Source organism: Quercus lobata, chromosome 4 (assembly GCF_001633185.2).
Source record: "Quercus lobata isolate SW786 chromosome 4, ValleyOak3.0 Primary Assembly, whole genome shotgun sequence".
Lineage (NCBI taxonomy): Eukaryota > Viridiplantae > Streptophyta > Magnoliopsida > Fagales > Fagaceae > Quercus > Quercus lobata.
In genome coordinates, this window is record NC_044907.1 from 80,720,257 (window position 1) to 80,726,852 (window position 6,596).

Below are 6,596 nucleotides of genomic sequence, written 5' to 3' on the forward strand. Positions count from 1 at the left end.
TGTTTGCATTCTTTTTCCCTACTCTTTTACCTTTCATTTTACTGCTGTGTTATAATGATTATGGGTAGAGTAGTTTATTTGTTTATCTGCTCGCATTTACTTTGTTCCGCACTTAATTTAATTTAGAGTAAAATCAATCTAGTCGTAACCTTAATTTAGAGGTCTAAATAGCTCTTGTGTTTTCACACATTTTTGAGCTTTCAAAATTTAAGGGGTTATTTTTTTTCAAGTGAGTTCTAGCTTATATATAATTCCTCCTTTCTTGTGTTCAAGATCTACACTTTGTGTAATTTACAAATAAGATATATAATACATTATTCATCTCTAACCTAAATATATAGTTTCACTATTTCACATATTTATTTATTTTATTTATTTTGGGAGAAAGGAAACCAGTATATATATTTTGTTAAGTTCTAAGACTTTAGAAACTAAATGTATTAGAATTTCATTTTGTATATGTCGGCAAACTATGATCAAAACGTTTAGTCTAAGTTTAGACTTGCTCAAAGTTTGTTTTAATATAAGTTTAGAAGCGAGTAATTGTAGGATAATTATTGTTCAATTCTACAAGGCTTGATCGATCGAAGAATAGACTGGATTGATCGAGAATCGTAGATCAGAAATTTTCTACAGAATTTTCAAATGTAGCCCAAGCCCATATGATGTGTAGGGTTAAGTGTTTCACTCCTAGTTACGTTTTAAAAGTCTTTGTTGAGTTGTGTGTTGAGTCTTTTGTGAGATCTGAGAGGTGTTTACCTTCAAACATACACATAGAGCTATCAAGATCAAGATTCAAGAACTTAATGGTTGTTTCAGTTGTTGCATAAAGAACATTCAAGAAGATCCAAAACCTTTGAGAGGTGTTTTTAAGTCACAAGTAGGAGAACTTATGCTAATGCAGATTCAAAGAAAGAAGTAGTCCATGGACTCAGAGCTGTCACGTAGTCGTGATAGTAAGTTTTCTACACGAAGTAGCATTAGGATGTTAGTGGTCTAAGTCATATTGTACAAACTTCAATTCTTTTATAGTGTATCTGTTTTTACCTTGAGGATAGCTAGGTTAAATCCTCCCCAGGTTTTTTACCGGTTTGGTTTTCCTGGGTCATTAGATCTTTGTGTTCTTTACTTTCCGCATTATATCTGTTTTGCTCACAATAGTTTAACCTAGACTTGAATAAAAAACTTGTTAATCAACTTGGCTTAATTTTAGGTTAAACATATTGTGTTAAGGGGTCTAAAAACCTAACATATTTCTTCATATTTTTACCATGATTCAAAAAAAATAATAAACAAAAATTTTAGTTTCTCATATTAGCATTTAAAACCGTTGGCCGAATTGCATCTAGATTTATCCTAATGTCTTTGCAACAAACAAACTATGACCATCATGCATATAATACTATAGTTAGTATTTGGAAAAACTTGTAGTACCAAAATTAATTATTAATATAATTAGTGTTGTATTAAATTTAATTTTTTTTAAATTGATATAAAGATAGAAAATTAAATATCATATATATATATATATATATATTATGTAATTAATGTTGGGCTTAGAAGCCATGGTTGTGCCAAGTGACTACTCATACTAATTAGTAAATTAATTTTATATTATTTGCGTTTTTACTAAGGATAAAAAATTATCATCTAAGTTTTAGAAATTTAAATTTTACTCCAACTAAAAGTCTATTATCAACATCTTAAGAAAAATTATTTAGTAAATTAATTTTATAATTTTTTTTTTTTTGACTAAGGATAAAACTTTATAATCCAAGTTTTAGAAAATTTAATTTATACTGCAATTAAAATTCTATTATCAACATTTTAAGAACAATTAATGAATAAATTAATTTTATATTATTTGCTAGGATATATTTCCTCAAATTAGGGGATAATATTTGATAATGGTTTAATTTAGATAAAAATATATTATCTAAATTTTAAAAAATTAAATTCTACTCCAACTAAAAGTCTTTTATCAAAATTTTCAGAACTTATATATATAGCTATGGCTTTTCAATACAATCACTCTTTAAGTAATAAGTCATCCCTATAATTAAATCCCACACAATATACCCACATTTTTTTTTTCATTTTTCCCCTCAATATGCAACTTATGCTTATGTTCTAATCTAATTAATTCATCTTACTTATTGTTCTTTGCTTCTAAATTTGCATGTAGAATATTATGTCAAAGGAAGTTGAACATAAAGAAGCAAAACAGTGGACACCCATTTAAGTTCTTGGTTCTCTTATGTAAGTTTAATTATTTATTTATTTTTTTTATATTCTCAATTTTTGAAATATTTTGTCCATATTTTGATTTTGGGTTCTGATTATTATATTTAATTTGTTGTGTGTTGATTTTTTTAATTACACTATCATTAGGAAAAAATCGGTATTTATTATGTAATAAAAAGTTGGTCTTAGAATTCGTAGTTGTGCCAAGTGACTACTCTAACTAATTAATAAATTAGTTTTATATCATTTGTTAGGATATATTTCCTCAAATCAAATGATAAATTTAACAACTATTTAATTTAGGTAAAACTTTATCATCTAAATTTCTACAAATTCAAATTATATTCACTAAATTATATTATAAAAAAATTATAAACTTTAATCTCACATAAAAACCAACATTTTCTTTATAAAATAAAAAAAATAAAAAACCCCATGTTTTGACTAAGGGTAAAACTTTGAAAGCTCAAATAGTGTAAAACACTATAGCTAATTTGAACCCCCCCAATTTTAAACTTACGACTTAATTGTTTTTATTCTAAGTGCGGAACAAGAGTAAATGATATGCAATGAAATTGGAACAACTCTCTAAGGCATAAGCATATACAATGAAAAATAAACGTAAAGCTTAAAGAGTAGGGAAGAGAGATGCAAATACAAGATAACACCGAAATGTGTTATCGAAGAGGAAACCGAAGTACTCGGTGAAAAACCTCTCCGCAGTCCTCTAAGCCAAAATCGATCCACTAGTGAATAAAGTTGGAGTACATGAATATCAAAAAGACCATCTAAACCTAATCTACCCAATGTACTTGAACCCTCCAAGTTCTTGCTATCGGCGGGCTTTACGGAGTAATGTCTTTACTAGTTATCCAGATCCCGCAATCAACTCCAAATTGCATCCGCCACTCAATGGTTTCTTCCAATACTTTCCATATGCACCAAAACTTCTCTCAACACTTAGAATGGATGAGGTAAGTGTTTGGGCTAAGAACCTCTCAAGGATGTGTAGATGGAGAGGTAGGAGTAAAGGAAAACTTTAAAGAAAATAGTGTAGATGATTGTGGGTGAACAATCTCTAACTCTCAAGTGTATAGCTAGGGTTTCTCTCTCAAAAGTTCCTTTGTGAAAACTCCTTCTTATTCTTATAATTCCGTGGGTAATGAGGGCTTATATAGTATTAGTAAAGGCATGAGAAAAAACACACTCAAAAAGCTCCAGGCAATAAGTTTTGTGGGTCATTCGCAACTTAGTTTGAGTTGCGAAGTGACTCATGAAATCTAGCATGGCAAAGAGACTTTTCAAATTCTAGCATGTGCTTATGGCCTTTCACGGGTTGGCACTCGTGAACTAGTTGTGAGTTAGTTGTGAATTCTTCATCTTCACAGAACTTCACCAATCTCTCACACACAACCCTTATATTAAATCTCACAAAAAATACATGGAAATGATTGAACAAAAATATAATCAAATTTGGCACAGAATTAAAGCCAACATTAAAAACGTAGTTGTAAATCACAACTTTACAAAATTTATCATCTAAGTTTTTGAAACTTAAATTCTACTCCAACTAAAAGTTTATTATCAGCATTTTAAGAAAAATTAATTAGTAAATTAATTTTATATTATTTGTAAGGATATATTTACTCAAATCAAGGGATAACTTTTAATAACAGTTTAATTTAGATTAAAATTTATTATTTAAATTTCAATAAATTTAAATTCTATTCAAACTAAAAGTTTATTATAATTTTTTTTTTAAAACTTAAATCCCACGCAACCCATTTTTTTCCCCCTTAAGTGGCATCTTATTAAATTTGTTAGGTTCTAAGAAATTAGGAACTAATGTATTAGAATTTCAATTTGTACTATGTTGGCAAACTATGATCAAAACATAGAGTCTAGGTTTAGACTTGCTCAAAGTATGTTTATTTGTGAAATTGGAATCGAGTGATTGCAGAATTTATTGGACTAAATCTGCAAGCCTCGATCGATCGAAAATTAGACTCGATCGATCGAACCACGTGCAGATTTATTTTTCTGCAGAGTTCCAGTTCAGCCCAAACTCTACTTAAACGTATTAGGGTTCAAGTAAAACTCTCCTATATATAAGAGAAACCCTAGAACGTTTTTTGGAGTTGTTTTTAGAGAGATTAGAGTGCCTCTTGTGCCTCTTTTTGTATTTAGGGTTTTGTACCCAAAGGCTCTCTAAAGGTTGCTCATATTTGCGATTTGTGTAAATCTCTTGTGAGATCTAGAGGAGCTTTCCTTTACACAAACTTAGGGTTTTCAAGGAGAAGATATTTTCTACACCTTGATGATCAATTCAGTTGCTGCCATTAAAGCTTAAAGAATACACAAGCGGGTGTGCTTGTATCTGGTGGTGAATCCAAGAAAGAAGGAGTCCATGGATTCGGAGCTTGCACGTGGTCGTGTCAGTAAGTTCTACTGGTTGGTAGCATTAGGAAGTCAAACAGGGGTGCTTGTAAGTCCTTTTGTATGAACTTCGATTCTTTCAAGATAGTGGATTCAAGTTTACCTTGAGGATAGCTAGGTCAAATCCTCCCCAGGTTTTTACCGGTTTGGTTTCTTAGGTAATCATATCATTGTCTTATTTATTTTCCGCTGCTTTGCATGATTTGATCTTTATTATTGTGATAACCTAGACTTGTTTAATTGGACTAAGTAACTACTTAGCTAATTACCTAGGTTTAATCAATTGTTTAAGGGGTCTAAAAACTGTCAAAATTAATATTTTATTATGATATTAAGCTTTAGGGCTCTTGACTGAGGGATTATATTTAATCTAAAATTCTATTAACAAAATTTTCTAAACTTAAATCCCACACAATCCACATTTTTGTTTTCGTTTTTTTCCTCAAGTTGCATCTTATTAAATTAATATTTTATTACGATTTTAAGCTACCTAAGGGATAAGATTTAACAATAATTTAATTTAGATAATTAAAATTTTATCATCTAAATTTTAGTAATTTATATTTTAGTCTAATTAAAAATCTATTATAAAAATTTCCAGAACTTTTCTATATACATATTCAGCTATGACTTTTCAATACAATCCTTCTTAACCAATAAGTCATCCCTATATATAATTAAATCCCACACAATACACCCCACTCTGTTTTTTTTTTCCTCACTTTTTCCCCTCAAGATGCAACTTATACTTATATTTTAATCTAATAAATTCATCTTACTTATTACTCTTTCTTCTGAATTTATACGCTGGATATTATGTCAGTAGAACTTTACTATAAAGAATTAAAATAGTGGACACTCATTTAAGTTCTTGATTCTCAATGGTAAGTTTTTAATTTTTTTTAAATTCTATATTTTTGAACTCTTTTGTAAATAAAATTGTATAAGAAAACATAAAAATATTTACTAGTAACATACGAATATACTGAGGTTTTAATAAGCATTTATAAGCAGTATGATACATGAAAAGTTGCCCAGCGGCACTGCAGTACACTTTGTCCCTCACCCAGCTCCATCATGTCTAGTTGTCTACCAACTAACATTTTAATACCATTTACAACATTCTAGGGTACATTTGGGATCCGTTTATTTTCATTTTTTTTTTTTCCTGAAAATACTGTAGATAGTGCCGGCTCTACAGGGTAAGCAATTGATGCGATTGCCTAAAGCCCCAAGTAGAAAAAAGGCCCCATATTTTAATTTAATTAAGCTCAAATATTAGCCATTATGTAAAATTTTTTTTATTAAGTAGAAATGTTATGTTCACAATATTTTTAACAATATTTTTACAACAAATCTTAAGTAGTAGGTTATTAGAGGCTATTACTTATTGATAACAAAATAAATAATTTCAGTAGTGAGTTCAAATTAGAACCAGTAACAACTTAACAATTAGGATTTGTTGTGATAAATATTGTGAATGTAACATATCTAAATAAAAAAAAAAGCAGTGCACAAAAAAAAAATTCACACTATTTTCCACAATAATTGAGTTGACAAACTTTTATTAGTTTTTACCTAGGTCCACCACTAATATTACTCTTTAACTTACCACTATCAATCTACCATATCAACAGGTATGAAAGTTTTGTCAATTTTTTGTCTCTACAAACTTTCTTAAAAAAAAAAAATCTACATTGTTCATGTTAATTAGTAATAATTTTGCATCTAAAACAAGATAGTAGAGTTTAAGTAATTTTTTTTAAAGTCATATTTAAATATATAAAATGCCTCAATTTTAGTTTTCGCCTTAGGTCCCTAAATGCATAAAGCCGCCCCTAACTATAGATAAAGGTAAAAGTTAGCTGAAATAGTACAGTATGACCCATAAATAGTACCAAAAAGTGCAATGGAAT